The following is a 23,323-nucleotide window of genomic DNA, read 5'->3' as shown; positions in this document are numbered from 1 at the left end:
TTCAATGTGGATCAGGTTTTTACACTCTGTGTCTCCATTTAACATGTTGAATCTGTCCTCAACCTCAAGAACAAATGGACTATAACTATAAAAGTTGCTCTTGTGTCCTTGTCTATCAAATACATCATCTGGGCCATTCAGCGCAAGTTTGGATTAACTGAATTTTGTCCTTATTCTGACTCTTATTTTTCTGATTCCTTACAGGAAATTTTTGATATTCAGGTATTGTAAATCTTTCCTTGCTGGGTATGGGTTTGTTTGTTTCTCCCTATGTTCTTTCTTTCTTATTATTTTTAGTTGCAACAAAGGTACTTGGTCACAGTTAAATCCTTTCTGTACTTGCTCTTACACTGTTTTAGATGGCACCAGGGGACACGACCTTGGGGGGACTGTCTCTACAATGACAGCCTTCCCAAGGGAGGGCACAGCGGGAAGCTGCCAGGGGCCCCAACATGGGTGTGAGGTGGGTGAACCCGGAGGAGTGACGTGGTGGCCCCCACTCTCTCCACTGTGCTCCTTTGCCTTGTTTTGAGTCCCAGGTTGTCACGGGATCCTGGAGGTTACAGAGCTCTGACGAGCTGGGTGGTTCTGGGCATGCATCCAAGAGATTTCGGCTCATGAGTGGCCAGTCAGCACCATGTGGACATCCAGGGTCCACTAGCACTGGGTCTCTGCCCTCTCTTTCTGTCCTTCATTCAGGCCTTATTTCCTCAAGTCAACACCACTGCCGAGACACTGAGACAGCCGGGTCCTGCCAGCCTATAATCACTCCTGAGCCCCCTGTGCAGAGCCTGCCTGGAGGGCTGAGAGGAGGGGCAGCCTGGGGTCTCAGATCTTGAGGAACCAGGCCAAACCTGTCACTGTTTTGTTCATAGTCCTCCTGGGGCTGGAGGAGAGTGTAAGCCAGACAGAGGTGGTTTGTGTCTCACTTCCCCGTCTGCCTGTGTCACTGTGAGGATAATCACTGCTGCCAGCTGACGCACAGTAGTAGTCAGCCTCGTCCTCGGCCTGGGCCCCGCTGATGGTCAGGGTGGCTGTGTTGCCTGATTTGGAGCCAGAGAATCGGTTAGGGATCCCTGAGGCCCGGTCGTTATACCCATCAATGACCAGCACAGGGGCCTGGCCTGGCTTCTGCTGGTACCAGCCAGCATAATAGCTTCCTACGTTGTCTCCCTGGCAGGTGATCCTGGCTGTCTGTCCTAAGGACACGGATGCCGCAGGTGACTGAGTCAGCTGAGAAGAGGTCACAGAACCTGCAAGAGAGGAGAGGAGAGTGAGGGTGAGGAAGAGGGTCTCATCCCTGCAGCCTCATGCCCCCTGTAGCAGCTCCTGTGCTGAGCTGAAGTTCTGGACTAGTCTGAGCTCTGGTCACTTTTCGGGCTGAGCCTGGGGGCAGCACCTGTGCAGAGAGTGAGGAGAGGGAGCAAGAGAGGGGTCCAGGCCATGGTGGAGACGCCCCAAGCTCTGCCTTTGAGCTCAGAGCAAGGGTGGGGCCTTTGGGCCTCTCTTATCCTCAGAAGGGGTGTCTTCATGCAAATCTCCTTCCTGCCACCTTTGGCCTTGTGACCGGCTCCCTGCTGAGCAGAGAACAGCTGGGATCCAAGGAGGAGTTCAACTGGGACCTGAGTTCCAGGCCTGAGCCCCGGTCCCAAGACTCTTCCTGGTGCTGAGTGAGAAAGGCTGCCCCTGCCCCAGCATGTGCACACACTTCTCAATCTGCTCCTGGGCTCCACCCTGGGCCTTGGGGACACACAGGCATCCTCTCTGCGGATGAGGTTATCGTGTGGTGGGCCGGACAGTGCTGGAAGCTGGCACCGTGGGGACCACGGTCATGCTGCTGTGAGAGCCCAGAATTCCAGCAGCAGATACAGGGACACTGGTCATGTACCTCTGGCAGAGTTTTTAGTATGTTTCTTTAAAGTTTTTATTTTTATTTTTCGAAGTATAGTTCATTTACAATGTTGTTTTAGTTTCAGGTGCACAGCAAAGTGATTCTAATCAACGTATATATACTATTTCATTTTATGTTTTAAAAAAAAAAGAAAAATGTCTTCCTTATCTAGACCTAAGCAAGAATTCTTGGACTTGACAATACATGCATGATTTGTAAAAGGAAGAAGATAAATTGAAATGTATTGAAATGAAAAGCATTTGTTCTATAAAAGCCCATTTTATGGAGTTGAAAAATCCAGTAAAGTGGGAGAAAATACTTTCCACTCACATATTCATCAGAAAACTTGTATATACATTAAAAAATGTGTCAAAACTAATCAATAAACAAAACAACTAAAATGCAAGTGGAATTTGGGAAATGATGTGAAGAGACATTTTTTCGGGAATGTACAGAGGTCAGATGAGCACACGGGAAGATGGTCCCCGTGAGTCGTTAGGGGAATGTCAGTCACACCCTAAAGAGTCGCCACTACACACCAGTCAGAATGGAGCCGATGGGCTAAAGTAAAAAACAGTGGCAAAACCAATGCTGGCTGCGCAGCAGAGGGACTGGTCGCTCAGGTGTTGCTGGTAGGAATATGAAGTGGTACAGCCACCCTAGAAAACAGCTTTGCAGCTACTATGAAACTAAACATGCAATTATGTACAATCTAGGAATTGTACCCTTGGGATTTTATTTCAGAGAAATGAAGACTAATGCTCCCATAAACACCTACACGCAAGTGTTCCCAGATCCTGTCTTAGTCAGCTCAGGCAGCCATGGAAAAATACCACCCACATGTTGCTTAAACACCACAAATTTATTTTCCATGCTTCTGGAGGTCTGAAGTCTGTGATCGAGATGCCCTAATATTGTTTTTAGTGCAAGCTCTCTCCCGGCTCCCTGAAGGCACTTTCTGGCTCTGTCCTTAGATGGTCTGTCTCAGTGACTCACTCGGGGTTGGGGGTGTGTTTCTGGTCTCTTCTTATTAGGTCACTAATCCTATGTCCACAGGTGTGGACCAACGTGGGAGGAGATACCGTCCTCCACCCTATTCATCAGTCCCTTTCACAGACAGGATGACAGTGTTCTCACCCAGACCCTGACCCTATTATGACCTTGACCAGAGAGATGCCCTCGAATGGGTGTCCATCTCTCTCTGATCGAGTCCATAGGGGCAGACCCCTCCCTGATGGGTCACCATCTAAGCACAGCAGGGTATGGTCTCATCGTCTTCCCTTTTCCATCCTTGTCCTCACATCCTGCTGTGTGTCCCTCTGTGTGTCCGTCATAGGCTCCTGCTGTTTTCACTTCTTAGCAACACAGGCCCTGGGGCGTGTGGATGTGGTGGGACCTGCATGGGGGTGGGTTTACCCAGGGAGAGTTTGGGGGTGAGGGGTTTACAAGGGGAAGACTCAAAGGTCAGGAATCCGGGGACAGACAGGGAGAAGCTCACCCTGGTGCCGTGGGACGGAGGGCACGGGAGGGAGTTTTTGGCCTCACTTCCCCTTTGTCTGGGTCACTATGGTATCCATACTGGCCATCAGTTTTATAGCTGACACCACAGATATAATCAGTCTCGTCCTCAGACTGGATGTTGGCGCTGGTCAGGTAGCGGTCAGCCCCAGAGCTGGAGCCTGAGAAGCGTTCAGGGATCCCATCCACCTTGGTGACGCTTCCGTCACTGGTCAGCTTCATCAGATACCTAGGGGCCTGCCCTACTCTCTGTTGATACTAGTCAGTGTACTACGTGCTGTAGTCACTGCTCAGTGTGAAAGTGAGCTTGGCCGAGGCTCCCAGGGAAGAAGATGCAGATGGGGTCTGGGTCAGCACAGGCACAGCACAGAGACCTGCAGACAGAAATGCAAATGTTGGCTGACGGCACTGACACTGGGCAGGTGACCCTCAGGACTGTGCTGGAGGGAGGGGCTGGGAGGCCCCCCAGTCCCTGGGCCACTCCGACCTGTGTTGAACCAGGAGGGGCAGGAGGTAGAAGGGCACCCACGTCATGGTGGGAGGTCCTTCTGCGAGCTCTGCACTGAGGCTGCCCAGCTGGACTGGCCTCTCCAGGTCTCTGTCTTATCCTCTCCCCTTGCAGCTCAAAAAGGGAGGAGCAGTGAAGGCAAATCTACTCCTCCCTCCCCATCCTGTGTCTCAGCTCCTGGCTGAGCCCTGAGCCCAGGGGCCTCACGCTGGGGACTCCCTGGGGTCAGAAGAAGGGCCACGTGTGGGTTTCAGAGACAGATTTACTCTCCTCAAGAGAAGTGTCTTCAAGGAAGCGTCAGTCATGCCCTTTGCACTTGAGCCCTCCCCAGGGGACTTGGACCTATGAGGGTCCCATCCAGGACCCACAGTGCCACCTGGTGCCCCCAGGATGGATGTCTTCCTACACATGTAGCTACTTTACTAAAATGACCACTTTGCAGCCCCCAGTATATGCCAGACCCTTGGTGAGTTTCCTGCAGCACCTCACCTGGCATCATAATAATCCCACAGCACTCTCTGCTGAAGGCACAATCTCTCCCCAGTCTAATGAGGAGGAGCCATTATTGGCAGGGTAAATGATTTTCCCAGATTCTCCCAGACAAGGATGCATGGGTCAAGATTCCATCCAAGGGACTGACTTCAGAGCTTGACCTTTCAGCCCCCTCCCCACCCTGCCCCCTCTAAATCCCCCATAGTTTCCTCCATCCCTACCCTAGGACTCCTGAGCCCCTCCTGTCACCAACCTCTCCCCTGTATTCAGGTGATCCGTATCCAATGTCAATAAAAAATTCTTTATGGTCCACCTTTCCATCAAGATCTATGCACAAAATATAACTTTATGATTTGAGGGGTTTATGGAAATGATCTCCCCACTGAAAGGGATAATGTGACACTATTTACTGAAAAATGTCCAGACTATTGTCATTCATTTCACAGACTATAATAAAAATGTGTTTAATGATTCAGAACCACCTTTAAAATTGTAGTTGTATCTACTATCTTGCCTTTGAGAAAGAAGTCACACGGATACATGTATTAAATCACCTCATTTTGAGGTTCTTTAAATATCCCTGGTCTGGGTGGAAAATGGATCAGCAGTTCCTCTCCAGCAAAGACTCTGGGCTTTGGACCCTCCGTCACCTCTCGGTGTGGTGAGTATGTACTACAGGCACGGTTACCCCAAGGACCTCATCCATCTCACCTGCTCTGTCCAACATGGTGGCCACAAGCCAATGAGGCTGCTGAACGTGCAATGTGGGTGGTCGCAGTGAGATATGCTGTAGATCTGAAATACCCAGGACATTTCAAAGATTTAGGATAGTGTAGTGTAGAATGTATCAATATTTTTATATTTAATTCATATTGAAATGATATTTTCAAGTAATTTAGTTCAGCAAAACCTATTATGGAATCTAACTGCATCGGTTTCCCCTAATTTTTAAAAAGTGTTTACTGGATAATTGAAAATTACACATGTGGTTCAAATAGTGTATGTAATGGATAGGGCAGCAGTGCAAAGTCCCAATGTCAGTCACTTGTGTGTGAAATAGGAGGGAGAACTTGTTAGCACGTTCAGGAAAGGCCATGTCTTAGCTTGGGAAGCACCATGAGAGGCCACAGGAAGGTGGGGAAGTCCAGGAACTCGGGTGGAGGGACATCTTTGCTGCCGGGTCTGCCCCGTTGCAGTTCTGACTTGAAACAAGTTGCTCTGCCCTTCATGCCTCAGCTTCCGCATCTGTAACATGGGATATAATGGGGATGCTTGTTCATTGATTAGTTGTGATTAAACAAGTTAATAAGTAGGAAGAATGCGGATGGGTCTTGATATGTATTAAGCACACATGAATATTTACTCCTCTTCCATCTATGAATATCCTTAATCCTTATCCATACACTTAATAGAAAGCAGAGACAGTGGAATAGTGGATGTAGGAATGGGATGGAAGGGAAACGTCTTGGGTTTGGGATCTGCCACTGACAAAATTTTCTAGGCAAACCAAAATACACAAACATATTGTAGGACCTCTAACAATTGCAAGTTGAGTCCTAACCACCAGTGCTCAAGAGTGGGACCTTATTTGGAAATAGGGTCCATTCTGATGTAATTACTTAAGTTGAGTTCATACTGGATTGAGGGGCCCCTCAACCCATTCAGTGTGCCCACCAGGTCTCAGGAGCTCTGTTCCAGGTCACCCTGGGCACCCTCACCCTCTCCTGCTGGCCTCCTTAGTCTTTCTAAGGCCACTTGGGTCTGGAGCTTAACTGTCCTAAGCTCATCAAACTGAGCTTGTGTCAGACTCTAGACCCTGGAATGATGGGCAAAATTTGTTAAGAGGAGACTTTTTCTCAGGCCACATGGGTGGGTTTTGGGCAGCGGATGACAATTCTCATCATTTTTGTGGGGGGGGTCTGTGTTTGATTTTGAATAGTTTCTAGTGCTATTTCTTCAAGTTCAGTGATCTTCGTCTGTAGCATCTATGTGCTCTCAGTCTCATCCAGCTTATTTTAATCTCAGATGTTGTAGTTTTCATTTGCAGAAATTCAAGGTGTATCAGGTCTTTACACTCTGTGTCTCCATTTAACATGTTCAATCTTTCCTCAACCTCAAGAACAAATGGAATATAACTATAAAAGTTGCTTTTGTGTCCTTGTCTATCAAATACGTCATCTGGGCCATTCAGGGCAAGTTTGGATTAACTGATTTTTGTCCTTATTCTGACTCTTATTTTTCTGATTCCTTACAGGAAATTTTTGATATTCAGGTATTGTGAATCTTTCATTGCTAGGTATGGGATATTTTGTTTCTCCCTATGTTCTTTCTTTCTTATTCTTTTTTAGTTTCAATAAAGGTACTTGGTCACAGTTAAATCCTTTCTGTACTTGCTTTTACACTTTTTAAGATGGCACCAGGGGACACGACCTTGGGGTGACTGTCTCTATAACGACAGCCCTCCGCAGGGAGGGCAGACATGGGAGCTGCCAGGGGCTCCAACATGGGTGTGAGGTGGGTGAGCCCGGAGGAGGGACGTGGTGGCCCCCAATCTGTCCACTGTGCTACTTGGCCTTGTATGGGGTCCCAAGTTGTCACGGGATCCTGGAGGTTCCAGAGCTCTGATGAGCTAGGTGGTTCTGGGCAGCCATCCAAGAGATTTGGGCTGATGAGTGGCCAGTCAGCACCATGTGGACATCCAGGGTCCACTAGCACTGGTCTCTGCCCTCTCTGTTCTGTCCTTCATTCAGGCCTTATTTCCTCAAGTCAACACCACAGCCCAGACACTGAGACAGCCTGGTCCAGGCTGTCCATAATCACTCCTGACCCCCCTGTGCAGAGCCTGCCTGGAGGGCTGGGAGGAGGGGCAGCCTGGGGGCTCAGATCTTGAGGAACCAGGCCAAACCTGTCACTGTTTTGTTCATAGTCCTCCTGGGGCTGGAGGAGAGTGTGAGCCAGACACGGAGGTTGTTTTTGTCTCACTTCCCCGTCTGCCTGTGTCACTGTGAGGATAATCACTGCTGTCAGCTGACGCACAGTAATAGTCAGCCTCGTCCTCGGCCTGGGCCCCGCTAATGGTCAGGGTGGCTGTGTTGCCTGAACTGGAGCCAGAGAATCGGTCAGGGATCCCGGAGGCCCGGTTGCTATACCCATCAATGACCAGCACAGGGGCCTGTCCTGGCTTCTGCTGGTACCAGCCAGCATAATAGCTTCCTACGTTGTCTCCCTGGCAGGTGATCCTGGCTGTCTGTCCTAAGGACACGGATGCCGCAGGTGACTGAGTCAGCTGAGACGAGGCCACAGAACCTGCAAGAGAGGAGAGGAGAGTGAGGGTGAGGAAGAGGGTCTCATCCCTGCAGCCTCATGCCCCCTGTAGCAGCTCCTGTGCTGAGCTGAAGTTCTGGACTAGTCTGAGCTCTGGTCACTTTTCGGGCTGAGCCTGGGGGCAGCACCTGTGCAGAGAGTGAGGAGAGGGAGCAAGAGAGGGGTCCAGGCCATGGTGGAGACGCCCCAAGCTCTGCTTTTGAGCTCAGAGCTAGGGTGGGGCCTTTGGGCCTCTCTTATCCTCAGAAGGGGTGTCTTCATGCAAATCTCCTTCCTGCCACCTTTGGCCTTGTGACCGGCTCCCTGCTGAGCAGAGAACAGCTGGGATCCAAGGAGGAGTTCAACTGGGACCTGAGTTCCAGGCCTGAGCCCCGGTCCCAAGACTCTTCCTGGTGCTGAGTGAGAAAGGCTGCCCCTGCCCCAGCATGTGCACACACTTCTCAATCTGCTCCTGGGCTCCACCCTGGGCCTTGGGGACACACAGGCATCCTCTCTGCGGATGAGGTTATCGTGTGGTGGGCCGGACAGTGCTGGAAGCTGGCACCGTGGGGACCACGGTCATGCTGCTGTGAGAGCCCAGAATTCCAGCAGCAGATACAGGGACACTGGTCATGTACCTCTGGCAGAGTTTTTAGTATGTTTCTTTAAAGTTTTTATTTTTATTTTTCGAAGTATAGTTCATTTACAATGTTGTTTTAGTTTCAGGTGCACAGCAAAGTGATTCTAATCAACGTATATATACTATTTCATTTTATGTTTTAAAAAAAAAAGAAAAATGTCTTCCTTATCTAGACCTAAGCAAGAATTCTTGGACTTGACAATACATGCATGATTTGTAAAAGGAAGAAGATAAATTGAAATGTATTGAAATGAAAAGCATTTGTTCTATAAAAGTCCTTTTTATGGAGTTGAAAAATCCAGTAAAGTGGGAGAAAATACTTTCCACTCACATATGCATCAGAAAACTTGTATATACATTAAAAAATGTGTCAAAACTAATCAATAAACAAAACAACTAAAATGCAAGTGGAATTTGGGAAATGATGTGAAGAGACATTTTTTCGGGAATGTACAGAGGTCAGATGAGCACACGGGAAGATGGTCCCCGTGAGTCGTTAGGGGAATGTCAGTCACACCCTAAAGAGTCGCCACTACACACCAGTCAGAATGGAGCCGATGGGCTAAAGTAAAAAACAGTGGCAAAACCAATGCTGGCTGCGCAGCAGAGGGACTGGTCGCTCAGGTGTTGCTGGTAGGAATATAAAGTGGTACAGCCACCCTAGAAAACAGCTTTGCAGTTACTATGAAACTAAACATGCAATTATGCACAATCTAGGAATTGTACCCTTGGGATTTTATTTCAGAAAAATGAAGACTAATGCTCCCATAAACACCTACACGCAAGTGTTCCCAGATCCTGTCTTAGTCAGCTCAGGCAGCCATGGAAAAATACCACCCACATGTTGCTTAAACACCACAAATTTACTTTCCATGCTTCTGGAGGTCAGAACTCCGTGATCGAGATGCCCTAATATTGTTTTCAGTGCAAGCTCTCCGCCGGCTCCCTGAAGGCACTTTCTGGCTCTGTCCTTAGATGGTCTGTCTCAGTGGCTCACTCGGGGTTGGGGGTGTGTTTCTGGTCTCTTCTTATAAGTTCACTAATCCTATGTCCACAGGTGCGGACCAACCTGGGAGGAGATACCGTCCTCCACCCTGTTCATCAGTCCCTTTCACAGACAGGCTGACAGTGTTCTCACCCAGACCCTGACCCTATTATGACCTTGACCAGAGAGATGCCCTCGAATGGGTGTCCATCTCTCTCTGATCGAGTCCATATGGGCAGACCCCTCCCTGGTGGGTCGCCATCTAAGCACAGCAGGGTATGGTCTCATCGTCTTCCCTTTTCCATCCTTGTCCTCAAATCATGCCGGTGTCCCTCTGTGTGTCCATCACTGTCTCCTGCTGTATTCATTTCTCAGCAGCACATGCCCCGAGGCGTGTGGATGTGGTCGAACCACATGGGGGTGGGTTTACTCACTGCCATCCTCCAGGCTCCCTTTCCTACAGTGTAAGGGGAGAAGGACACTCTCCACTAGAGGGACCTGCAGGAGGTCTTGTTTTGGACAAAATCACAGCAAACCCTTGAAGAAAACAACCCTTTCTGGGGTGGGGTGACAGGAGAGGGCCCTGGGTCCCCTGAGAGTCCCGGCAGACTCGGGGATACAGGTCACTGCAGGACGGATCCTGATGTCCTGTCCAGTCCTGCCCCCAAGGCCCTGTCCATCTCTCACTGGGAGACCAGCCGCCTCCTCCCCTCCTGCCCCCGTGGAGTCCTCCAGGCCACGGACAGCTCCTGGACTTTGCCTCTCAGGCCTTAGTCACTGGGGGTCCGACTGCACTAAGGGGACCATTTTCTCCAGCTCAGCATCCCCATTCCCCAGCCCTGCTGCTGTCCCAGGGAACGTGGTGCTGGCCGGTCCCTAGAAAGTCCTGTGGGTGAATTGGGAGCCATTCTTGGCACCAAAGCTGAGACCCTTCCCCAGCAGGAGAAGTTTGGCCAAGCTCCAAGTCTGTACTACCACAGACCCCCTCACTGCCACCTGACTCCCTAAGGACCCAGCTCTGCACCCACCATGGGGTCAAGGTTCCCATCCTCCCTCCCCAGAGGCCCAGTGCTTCCTGCTGAGCCCTCAGTCCTGGCCAGGGTCCTGCTCTGCACCCGGGGCACCAAAGTCAGGACACTTAGTACCATGACCTGCATGTGGCCTCTGGACGCCATGATCCATGTTGCTTCCCTGAGAGACTTGGAGCACAGGGCCTGGGGGCTACTGGGGACAGCGTCATCTCAGCTCACCGCTTTCCCACTGTCCTGTTCCGCCCTGGGCTGGGCTGGTCTCTCCCAGCATTGCCCACACAGGCCTGTGAGGAGGAACCAGAATCCCACCTCGTCAAAACCACCTAAATTTTAACGTGTGTCTGCGTCTCCCTGGGGCTGACTCTGGGAGAGGTTGGCGGTGAGGGGTTTACAAGGGGAAGACTCAAAGGTCAGGACTCCAGGGACAGACAGGGAGCAGCTCACCCTGGTGCCGTGGGACGGAGGGCATGAGAGGGAGGTTTTGGCCTCACTTCCTCTTTGTCTGGGTCACTGTGGCATCCATATTGTCCATCATTTTATAGTGGACACCACAGATATACTCAGTCTCGTCCTCAGACTGGATGTTGGCGATGGTCAGGTAGCGGTCAGCCCCAGAGCTGGAGGCTGAGAAGCGGTCGGGGATCCCATCCCCCTTGGTGACGCTTCCGTCACTGGTCAGCTTCATCAGATACCTAGGGGCCTGCCCTACTCTCTGTTGATACCACTCAATGTAGTACGTGCTGTGCTCACTGCTCAGGGTGCAGGTGAGCTTGGCCGAGCCTCCCAGGGGAGAAGATGCAGACGGGGTCTGGGTCAGCACAGGCACAGCACAGAGACCTGCAGACAGAAATGCAAATGTTGGCTGACGGCACTGACACTGAGCAGGTGACCCTCAGGACTGTGCTGGAGGGAGGGGCTGGGAGGTCCCCCAGTCCCTGGGCCACTCCGACCTGTGTTGAACCAGGAGGGGCAGGAGGTAGAAGGGCACCCAGGTCATGGTGGGAGGTCCTTCTGCGAGCTCTGCACTGAGGCTGCCCAGCTGGACTGGCCTCTCCAGGTCTCTGTCTTATCCTCTCCCCTTGCAGCTCAAAAAGGGAGGAGCAGTGAAGGCAAATCTACTCCTCCCTCCCCATCCTGTGTCTCAGCTCCTGGCTGAGCCCTGAGCCCAGGGGCCTCACGCTGGGGACTCCCTGGGGTCAGAAGAAGGGCCACGTGTGGGTTTCAGAGACAGATTTACTTTCCTCAAGAGAAGTGTCTTCAAGGAAGCGTCAGTCATGCCCTTTGCACTTGAGCCCTCCCCAGGGTACTTGGACCTATGAGGGTCCAAGTCAGCACTCACAGTGCCCCTTGGTGCCCCCAGGATGAACGTCTTCCTACACATGTAGCTACTTTACTAAAATGACCACTTTGGAGCCCCCAGTATATGCCAGACGCTTGGTGAGTTTCCTGCAGCACCTCACCTGGCATCATAATAATCCCACAGCGCCCTCTGCTGAAGGCACAACCTCTCCCCAGTCTAATGAGGAGGAGCCATCATTGGGAGGGTAAATGATTTTCCCAGATTCTCCCAGACAAGGATGCATGGGTCAAGATTCCATCCAAGGGACTGACTTCAGAGCCTGACCTTTCAGCCCGCTCCCCACCCTGCCCCCTCAAAACCCCCCATAGTTTCCCCCATCCCTACCCTAGGACTCCTGAGCCCCTCCTGTCACCACCCTCTCTTCTGTATTCAGGTGATCCGTATCCAATGTCAATAAAATATTCCTTATGGTCCACCTTTCCATCTAGATCTATTCACAAAATATAACTTTATGATTTCTGGGGTTTATGGAAATGATCTCCCTACTGAAAGGGATGATGTGACACTATTTACTGAAAAATGTACAGACTATTGTCATGCATTTCACAGACTATAAAAAAATGTGTTTAGGCTTCCCTTGCGGCGCAGTGGATGAGAAGCTGCCTGCCAATGCAGGGGACACGGGTTCGAGCCCTGGTCTGGGAGGATCCCGCATGCCACGGAGCAACTACCCCATGAGGCACAATTACTGTGCCTGCGCATCTGGAGCCTGTGCTCCGCAACAAGAGAGGCCGCGATAGTGAGAGGCCCACGCACCGCGATGAGGAGTGGCCCCCACTTATCGCAACTAGAGAAAGCCCTCGCACAGAAACGAAGACCCAACACAGCCATAAATAAATAAATAAATAAATAATGTGTTTAACGATTCAGAACCACCTTTAAAATTGTAGTTGTATTTACTATGTTGCCTTTGAGAAAGAAGTCACACGGATACATGTATTAAATCTCCTCATTTTGAGGTACCCTCAATATCCCTGGTCTGGGTGGAAAATGGATCAGCAGTTCCTCTCCAGCAAAGATTCTGGGCTTGGGACCCTGCACCACCTCTTGGTGTGGTGAGTATGTACTACAGGCACGGTTACCCCAAGGAAACCTCATCCATCTCACCTGCTCTGTCCAACATGGTGGCCACAAGCCAATGAGGCTTCTCAACATGCAATGTGGGTGGTCGCAGTGAGATGTGCTGTAGATATGAAATACCCAGCACATTTCACAGATTTAGGATAGTGTAGTGTAGAATGTATCAATATTTTTATATTTAATTCATATTGAAATGATATTTTCAAGTAATTTAGTTAAGCAAAACCTATTATGGAATCTAACTGCATCGGTTCCTCCTAATTTTTAAAAAGTGTTTACTGGATAATTGAAAATTACACATGTGGTTCAAATAGTGTATGTAATGGATAGGGCAGCAGTGCAAAGTCACCATGTCAGTCACTTGTGTCTGAAATAGGAGGGAGAACTTGTTAGCACGTTCAGGAAAGGCCATGACTTAGCTTGGGAAGCACCATGAGAGGCCACAGGAAGGTGGGGAAGTCCAGGAACTCGGGTGGAGGGACCTCTTTGCTGCCGGGTCTGCCCCGTTCCAGTTCTGACTTGAAACAAGTTGCTCTGCCCTTCATGCCTCAGCTTCCGCATCTGTAACATGGGATATAATGGGGATGCTTGTTCATTGATTAGTTGTGATTAAACAAGTTAATAAGTAGGAAGAATGCGGATGGGTCTTGATATGTATTAAGCACACATGAATATTTACTCCTCTTCCATCTATGAATATCCTTAATCCTTATCCATACACTTAATAGAAAGCAGAGACAGTGGAATAGTGGATGTAGGAATGGGATGGAAGGGAAACGTCTTGGGTTTGGGATTTGCCACTGACAAAATTTTCTAGCCAAACCAAAATACACAAACATATTTTAGGACCTCTAACAGTTGCAAGTTGAGTCCTAACCACCAGTGCCCAAGAGTGGGACCTTATTTGGAAATAGGGTCCATTCTGATGTAATTACTTAAGTTGAGTTCATACTGGATTGAGGGGCCCCTCAACCCATTCAGTGCACCCACCAGGTCTCAGGAGCTCTGTTCCAGGTCACCATGGACACCCTCACCCTCTCCTGCTGGCCTCCTTAGTCTTTCTAAGGCCACTTGGGTCTGGAGCTTAACTGTCCTAAACTCATCAAACTGAGCTTGTGTCAGACTGTAGACCCTGGAATGATGGGCAAAATTTGTTAAGAGGAGACTTTTTCTCAGGCCACATGGGTGGGTTTCAGGGAGGGAATGATATCTCTCATCATTTGGGGGGTGGTCTGTGTTTGATTTTGAATAGTTTCTAGTGCTATTTCTTCAAGTTCAGTGATCTTCGTCTGTAGCATCTATGTGCTCTCAGTCTCATCCAGTTTATTTTAATCTCAGATGTTGTAGTTTTCATTTGTCAAAATTCTATGTGGATCAGGTTTTTACACTCTGTGTCTCCATTTAACATGTTCAATCTTTCCTCAACCTCAAGAACAAATGGACTATAACTATAAAAGTTGCTTTTGTGTCCTTGTCTATCAAATACATCATCTGGGCCTTTCAGGGCAGGTTTGGATTAACTGATTTTTGTACTTATTCTGACTCTTATTTTGCTGATTCCTTACAGGAAATTTTTGATATTCAGCTATTGTGAATCTTTCCTTGATGGGTATGGGATATTTTGTTTCTCCCTATGTTCTTTCTTTCTTATTGTTTTTAGTTTCAACAAAGGTACTTGGCCACAGTTAAATCGTTTCTGTACTTGCTTTTACAATTTTGTACATGCCACCAGGGTACACGACCCTGGGGGGACTGTCTCTACATGACAGCCCTCCACAGGGAGGGCAGACATGGGAGCTGCCAGGGGCTCCAACATGGGTGTGAGGTGGGTGAGCCCGGAGGAGGGACGTGGTGACCCCCACTCTGTCCACTGTGCTCCTTTGGCTTGTTTGGAGTCCCAGGGTCTCACGGGATCCTGGAGATTCCAGAGCTCTGACGAACTAGGTAGTTCTAGGCATCCACCCAAGATATTTGGGCTCATGAGTGGCCAGTCAGCACCATGTGGACATCCAGGGTCCACAAGCACTGGGTCTCTGCCCTCTCTGTCTGTCCTTCATTCAGGCCTTATTTCCTCAAGTCAACACCACTGCCGAGACACTGAGACAGCCTGGTCCTGCCAGCCCATAATCACTCCTGAGCCCCCTGTGCAGAGCCTGCCTGGAGGACTGGGAGGAGGGGCAGCCTGGGGGGCTCAGATCTTGAGGAACCGGGCCAGACCTCTCACTCTTTTATTCATAGTCCTACTGGGGCTGGAGGAGAGTGTGAGCCAGACGGGGAGGGGGTTTGTGTCTCACTTCCCCGTCTGCCTGTGTCACTGTGAAGATAATCACTGCTGTAACCAGTACCAGTACCACAGTAATAGTCAGCCTCGTCCTCGGCCTGGGCCCCGCTGATGGTCAGGGTGGCTGTGTTGCCTGATTTGGAGCCAGAGAATCGGTCAGGGATCCCTGAGGCCAGGTTGCTATCATCATAAATGACCAGCACAGGGGCCTGGCCTGGCTTCTGCTGGTACCAGTAAGCATAATAGCTTCCTAAGTTGTCTCCCTGGCAGGTGATCCTGGCCGTCTGTCCCAAGGACACGGACGCCGCAGGTGGCTGAGTCAGCTGAGAAGAGGCCACAGAACCTGCAAGAGAGGAGAGGAGAGTGAGGGTGAGGAAGAGGGTCTCATCCCTGTAGCCTCATGCCCCCTGCAGTTGCTCCTGTGCTGAGCTGAAGTTCTGGACCAGGCTGAGCTCTGGTCACTTTTCGGGCTGAGCCTGGGGGCAGCACCTGTGCAGAGAGTGAGGAGGGGGAGCAGGAGAGGGGTCCAGGCCATGGTGGAGACGCCCCGAGCTCTGCCTCTGAGCTCACAGCTGGGGTGGGGCCTCTGGGCCTCTCTTATCCTCAGAAGGGGTGTCTTCATGCAAATCTCCTTCCTGCCACCTTTGGCCTTGTGACCGGCTCCCTGCTGAGCAGAGAACAGCTGGGATCCAAGGAGGAGTTCAAGTGGGACCTGAGTTCCAGGCCTGAGCCCAGGTCCCCACAACTCTCTCTGGTGCTGAGTGAGAAAGGCTGCCCCTGCCCCAGCATGTGCACACACTTCTCAATCTGCTCCTGGGCTCCCCCCTGGGCCTTGGGGACACAAAAGCGTCCTCTCTGCGGATGAGGTTATCTTGTGGTGGGCTGGACAGTGCCTGAAGCTGGCACCGCGGGGACCACGGTCATGCTGCTGCGAGAGCCCAGAATTCCAGCAGCAGATACAGGGACACTGGTCATGTACCTCTGGCAGAGTTTTTATTAAATTTCTTTAAAGTTTTTTATTTTTCTTTTTCGAAGTATAGTTGATTTACACTGTTGTTTTAGTTTTAGGTGCACAGCTAAGTGATTCAAATCAACATATATATTCTTTTTCATTTTATGTTTTTTAAAATAAAGGAAAAATGTCTTCCTTATCTAGACCTAGGCAAGAATTCTTGGACTTGACAATACATGCATGATTTGTAAAAGGAAGAAGATAAATTGAAATGTACTCTAATGAAAAGCATTTGGTCTATAAAAGTCCTTTTTATGGTGTTGAAAAATCCAGTAAAGTGGGAGAAAATACTTTCCACTCACATATTCATCAAAACACTTGTATATACATTAAAAAATGTGTCAAAACTAATCAATAAACAAAACAACTAAAATCCAAGTGGAATTTGGGAAATGATGTGAAGAGACATTTTTTCGGGAATGTACAGATGTCCGATGAGCACACGGGAAGATGGTCCCCGTGAGTCGTTAGGGGAATGTCAGTCACACCCTAAAGAGTTGCCACTGCACACCAGTCAGAATGGAGCCGATGGACTAAAGTAAAAAACAGTGGCAAAACCAATTCTGGCTGCGCAGCAGAGGGACCAGTCGCTCAGGTGTTGCTGGTAGGAATATAAAGTGGTACAACCACCCTAGAAAACAGCTTTGCAGCTACTATGAAACTAAACATGCAATTACTGTACAATCTAGGAATTGTACCCTTGGGATTTTATTTCAGAGAAATGAAGACTAATGCTCCCATAAACACCTACACGCAAGTGTTCCCAGGTCCTGTCTTAGTCAGCTCAGGCAGCCATGGAAAAATACCACCCACATGTTGCTTAAACACCACAATTTTATTTTCCATGCTTCTGGAGGTCAGAACTCCATGATCGAGATGCCCTAATATTGTTTTCAGTGCAAGCTCTCCCCCGGCTCCCTGAAGGCACTTTCTGGCTCTGTCCTTAGATGATCTGTCTCAGTGGCTCACCCGGGGTTGGGGGTGTGTTTCTGGTCTCTTCTTATAAGGTCACTAATCCTATGTCCACAGGTGCGGACCAACCTGGGAGGAGATACCGTCCTCCACCCTGTTCATCAGTCCCTTTCACAGACAGGCTGACAGTGTTCTCACCCAAACCCTGACCCTATTATGACCTTGACCAGAGAGATGCCCTCGAATGGGTGTCCATCTCTCTCTGATCGAGTCCATAGGGGCCGACCCCTCCCTGGTGGGTCGCCATCTAAGCACAGCAGGGTATGGTCTCATCGTCTTCCCTTTTCCATCCTTGTCCTCACATCCTGCCGTGTGTCCCTCTGTGTGTCCGTCACAGGTTCCTGCTGTCTTCACTTCTTAGCAGCGCAGGCCCCGGGGCGTGTGGATGTGGTGGGACCTGCAATGGTTAGGTTTACTCCGGGAGAGGTTGGAGGTGAGGGGTTTACAAGGGTAAGATTCAAAGGTCAGGACTCCGGGGACAGACAGGGAGCAACTCACCCTGGCGCAGTGGGACGGAGGGCATGGGAGGGAGGTTTTGGCCTCACTTCCCCTTTGTCTGGGTCACTGGGATAACCATATTGGCCATCAGTTTTGTAGCTGACACCACAGATATACTCAGTCTCGTCCTCAGACTGGATGTTGACGATGGTCAGGTAGCGGTCAGCCCCAGAGCTGGAGGCTGAGAAGCGGTCGGGGATCCCATCCCACTTGGTGACGCTTCCGTCACTGGTCAGCTTCATCAGATACCTAGGGGCCTGCCCTACTCTCTGTTGATACCACTCAATGTAGTACGTGCTGTGCTCACTGCCCAGGGTGCAGGTGAGCTTGGCCGAGCCTCCCAGGGAAGAAGATGCAGATGGGGTCTGTGTCAGCACAGGCAGAGCACAGAGACCTGCAGACAGAAATGCAAGGGCTGGCTGAAGGCACTGACACGGGGCAGGTGACCCTGAGGACTGTGCTGGAGGGAGGGGCTGGGAGGCCCCCGAGTGCCTGGGCCACTCTGACCTGTGTTGAACCAGGAGGGGCAGGAGGTAGAAGGGCACCCAGGTCATGGTGGGAGGTCCTTCTGCGAGCTCTGCACTGAGGCTGCCCAGCTGGACTGGCCTCTCCAGGTCTCTGTCTTATCCTCTCCCCTTGCAGCTCAAAAAGGGAGGAGCAGTGAAGGCAAATCTACTCCTCCCTCCCCATCCTGTGTCTCAGCTCCTGGCTGAGCCCTGAGCCCAGGGGCCTCACGCTGGGGACTCCCTGGGGTCAGAAGAAGGGCCACGTGTGGGTTTCAGAGACAGATTTACTCTCCTCAAGAGAAGTGTCTTCAAGGAAGCGTCAGTCATGCCCTTTGCACTTGAGCCCTCCCCAGGGGACTTGGACCTATGAGGGTCCCAGCCAGGACCCACAGTGCCCCTTGGTGCCCCCAGGATGAACGTCTTCCTACACATGTAGCTACTTTACTAAAATGACCACTTTGGAGCCCCCAGTATATGCCAGACCCTTGGTGAGTTTCCTGCAGCACCTCACCTGGCATCATAATAATCCCACAGCGCCCTCTGCTGAAGGCACAACCTCTCCCCAGTCTAATGAGGAGGAGCCATTATTGGGAGGGTAAATGATTTTCCCAGATTCTCCCAGGCAGGGCTGCATGGGTCAAGCTTCCATCTAAGGGGCTGACTTCAGAGCCTGACCTTTCAGCCCCCTCCCCACCCTGCCCCCTCAAAACCCCCCATAGTTTCCTCCATCCTTACTCCAGGCTTCCATAGCCCCTACAGTCACCACCCTCTCTTCTGTATTCAGGTGATCCGTATCGAATGTCAATAAAATAATCCTTATCATCCACCATTCCATCTAGATCTATTCACAAAATATAACTTTATGATTTGTGGGGTTTATGGAAATGTTCTCCCTACTGAAAGGGATGACGTGACACTATTTTCTTAAATAGTACAGACTATTGTCATTCATTTCACAGACTATAATAAAAATGTATTTAACGATTCAGAACCACCTTTAAAATTGTAGTTGTATCTACTATCTTGCCTTTGAGAAAGAAGTCACACGAATACATGTATTAAATCTCCTCATTTTGAGGTACCCTCAATATCCCTGGTCTGGGTGGAAAATGGATCAGTAGCTCCAATCCAGCAAAGACTCTGGGCTTTGGACCCTCCGTCACCTCTTGGTGTGGTGAGTATGTACTACAGGCACGGTTACCCCAAGGAAACCTCATCCATCTCACCTACTCTGTCCAACCTGGTGGCCACAAGCCAATGGGGCTGCTGAACGTACAATGTGGGTGGTCGCAGTGAGATGTGCTGTAGATCTGAAATACCCAGCATATGTCAAAGATTTAGGATAGTGTAGTGTAGAATGTATCAATATTTTTATATTTAATTCATATTGAAATGATATTTTCAAGTAATTTAGTTAAGCAAAACCTATTATGGAATCTAACTACATCGGTTCCTCCTAATTTTTAAAAAGTGTTTACTGGATAATTGAAAATTACACATGTGGTTCAAATAGTGTATGTAATGGATAGGGCAGCAGTGCAAAGTCACAATGTCAGTCACTTGTGTCTGAAATAGGAGAGAGAACTTGTTAGCACGTTCAGGAAAGGCCATGTCTTAGCTTGGGAAGCACCATGAGAGGCCAAAGGAAGGTGGGGAAGTCCAGGAACTCGGATGGAGGGACCTCTTTGCTGCCGGCTCGGCCCCGTTCCAGTTCTGACTTGAAACAAGTTGCTCTGCCCTTCATGCCTCAGCTTCCGCATCTGTATGATGGGATATAATGGCGATGCTTGTTCATTGATTAGTTGTGATTAAACAAGTTAATAAGTAGGAAGAACACGGATGGGTCTTGATATGTATTAAGCACACATGAATATTTACTCCTCTTCCATCTATGAATATCCTTAATCCTTATCCATACACTTAATAGAAAGCAGAGACAGTGGAATAGTGGATGTAGGAATGGGATGGAAGGGAAAAGTCTTGGGTTTGGGATTTGCCACTGACAAAATTTTCTGGCCACACCAAAATACACAAACATATTGTAGGACCTCTAACAATTGCCAGTTGAAGTCCTAACCACCAGTGCCCAAGAGTGGGACCTTATTTGGAAATAGGGTCCATTCAGATGTAATTACTTAAGTTGAGTTCATACTGGATTGAGGGGCCCCTCAACCGATTCAGTGTGCCCACCAGGTCTCAGGAGCTCTGTTCCAGGTCACCATGGACACCCTCACCCTCTTCTGCTGGCCTCCTTAGTCTTTCTAAGGCCACTTGGGTCAGGAGTTTAACTGTCCTAAACTCATCAAACTGAGCTTGTGTCATAATCTAGACCGTGGAATGATGGGCAAAATTTGTTAAGAGGAGACTTTTTCTCAGGCCACATGGGTGGGTTTTGGGCAGCGGATGACATCTCTCATCATTTTTTGGTGAGGGGTTCTGTGTTTGATTTTGAATAGTTTCTACTGCTATTTCATCAAGTTCAGTGATCTTCTTCTGCAGCATCTATGTGCTCTCAGTCTCATCCAGTTTATTTTAATCTCAGATGTTGTAGTTTTCATTTGGAGAAATCCAATCTGGATCAGGATTTTACACTCTGTGTCTCCATTTAACATGTTCCATCTTTCCTCAACCTCAAGAACAAATGGACTATAACTATAGAAGTTGCTTTTTTTGTCCTTGACTATGAAATACATCTTCTAGGCCATTCAGGGCAAGTTTGGATTAACTGAATTTTCTACTTATTCTGACTCTTATTTTTCTGATTCCTTACAGGAAATTTTTGATATTCAAGTATTGTGAATCTTCCCTTGCTTGGTATGGGATATTTTGTTTCTCCCTATGTTCTTTCTTTCTTATTTTTTTTAGTTTCAACAAAGGTACTTGGTCACAGTTAAATCCTTTCTGTAGTTGCATTTACATATTTTTAGATGGAACCAGGGGACACGACCTTGGGGGAACTGTCTCTACAAAGACAGCACTCACCAGGGAGGGCACAGCTGGGTGCTGCCAGGGGCTCCAACATGGGTGTGAGGTGGGTGAGCCCGGAGGAGGGACGTGGTGGCCCCCAATCTGTCCACTGTGCTAGTTGGCCTTGTATGGATTCCCAAGTTGTCCCGGGATCCTGGAGGTTCCAGAGCTCTGATGAGCTGGGTGGTTCTAGGCATCCATCCAAGAGATTTGGGCTCATGAGTGGCCAGTCAGCACCATGTGGACATCCAGGGTCTACTAGCACTGGGTCTGTGCCCTCTCTGTCTGTCCTCCATTCAGGCCTTATTTCCTCAAGTCAACACCACAGCCCAGACACTGAGACAGCCTGGTCCAGGCCGTCCATAATCACTCCTAACCCCCCTGTGCAGAGCCTGCCTGGAGAGCTGGGAGGAGGGGCAGCCTGGGGGGCTCAGATCTTGAGGAACCAGGCCACACCTGTCACTGTTTGTTCATAGTCCTCCTGGGACTGGAGGAGAGTGTGAGCCAGACGGGGAGGGGGTTTGTGTCTCACTTCCCCGTCTGCCTGTGTCACTGTGAAGATAATCATTACTGTAATAAGTATTAGTACCATAGTAATAGTCAGCCTCGTCCTCGGTCTGGGCCCCGCTGATGGTCAGGGTGGCTGTGTTCCCTGATTTGGAGCCAGAGAATCGGTCAGGGATCCCTGAGGCCAGGTTGCTATCACCATAAATGACCAGCACAGGAGCCTGGCCTGGCTTCTGCTGGTACCAGTAAGCATAATAGCTTCCTAAGTTGTCTCCCTGGCAGGTGATCCTGGCCGTCTGTCCCAAGGACACGGACGCCGCAGGTGGCTGAGTCAGCCTAGAAGAGGCCACAGAACCTGCAAGAGAGGAGAGGAGAGTGAGGGTGAGGAAGAGGGTCTCATCCCTGCCGCCTCATGCCCCCTGCATTTGCTCCTGTGCTGTGCTGAAATTCTGGACCAGGCTGAGCTCTGGTCACTTTTCGGGCTGAGCCTGGGGGCAGCACCTGTGAAGAGAGTGAGGAGGGGGAGCAGGAGAGGGGTCCAGGCCATGGTGGAGACGCCCCGAGCTCTGCCTCTGAGCTCACAGCTGGGGTGAGGCCTCTGGGCCTCTCTTATCCTCAGAATGGTGTCCTCATGCAAATCTCCTTCCTGCCACCTTTGGCCTTGTGACTGGCTCCCTGCTGAGCAGAGAACAGCTGGGATCCAAGGAGGAGTTCAACTGGGACCTGAGTTCCAAGCCTGAGCCCAGGTCCCCAGAAATCTTCCTGGTGCTGATTGAGAAAGGCTGCCCCTGCCCCAGCATGTGCACACACCTCTCAGTCTGCTCCTGGGCTCCCCCCTGGGCCTTGGGGGCACACAGCCATCCTCTCTGCGGATGAGGTTATCGTGTGGTGGGCTGGACAGTGCTGGAAGCTGGCACCGCGGGGACCACGGTCATGCTGCTGCGAGAGCCCAGAATTCCAGCAGCAGATACAGGGACACTGGTCACGTACCTCTGGCAAAGTTTTTATTATATTTCTTTAAAGATTTTATTTTTATTTTTCAAAGTATAGTTGATTTACAATGTTGTTTTAGTTTCAGGTGCACAGAAAAGTGATTCAAATCAACATATATATTCTTTTTCATTTTATATTTAAAAAAAAAAGGAAAAATATCTTCCTTATCTAGACCTAAGCAAGAATCCTTGGAGTTGACAATACATGCATGATTTGTAAAAGGAAGAAGATAAATTGAAATGTATTGAAATGAAAAGCATTTGTTCTATAGAAGTCCTTTTTATGGAGTTGCAAAATCCTGGAAAGTGGGGCAAAATACTTTCCACTCACATATTCATCAAAAAACTTGTATATACATTAAAAAATGTGTCGAAACTAATCAATAAACAAAACAACTAAAATGCAAGTGGAATTTGGGAAATGATGTGAAGAGACATTTTTTCGGGAATGTACAGAGGTCAGATGAGCACACGGGAAGATGGTCCCCGTGAGTCGTTAGGGGAATGTCAGTCACACCCTAAAGAGTCGCCTCTACACACCAGTCAGAACGGAGCCGATGGGCTAAAGTAAAAAACAGTGGCAAAACCAATGCTGGCTGCGCAGCAGAGGGACCGGTCGCTCAGGTGTTGCTGGTAGGAATATAAAGTGGTACAACCACCCTAGAAAACAGCTTTGCAGTTACTATGAAACTAAACATGCAATTATGTACAATCTAGGAATTGTACCCTTGGGATTTTATTTCAGAGAAATGAAGACTAATGCTCCCATAAACACCTACA

The sequence above is a fragment of the Mesoplodon bidens genome, assembly GCF_964165515.1.
Source record: "Mesoplodon bidens genome assembly, chromosome: 13".
In the NCBI taxonomy this organism is placed as follows: Eukaryota; Metazoa; Chordata; class Mammalia; order Artiodactyla; family Ziphiidae; genus Mesoplodon; species Mesoplodon bidens.
Note: the sequence above shows the minus strand (reverse complement) of the source record.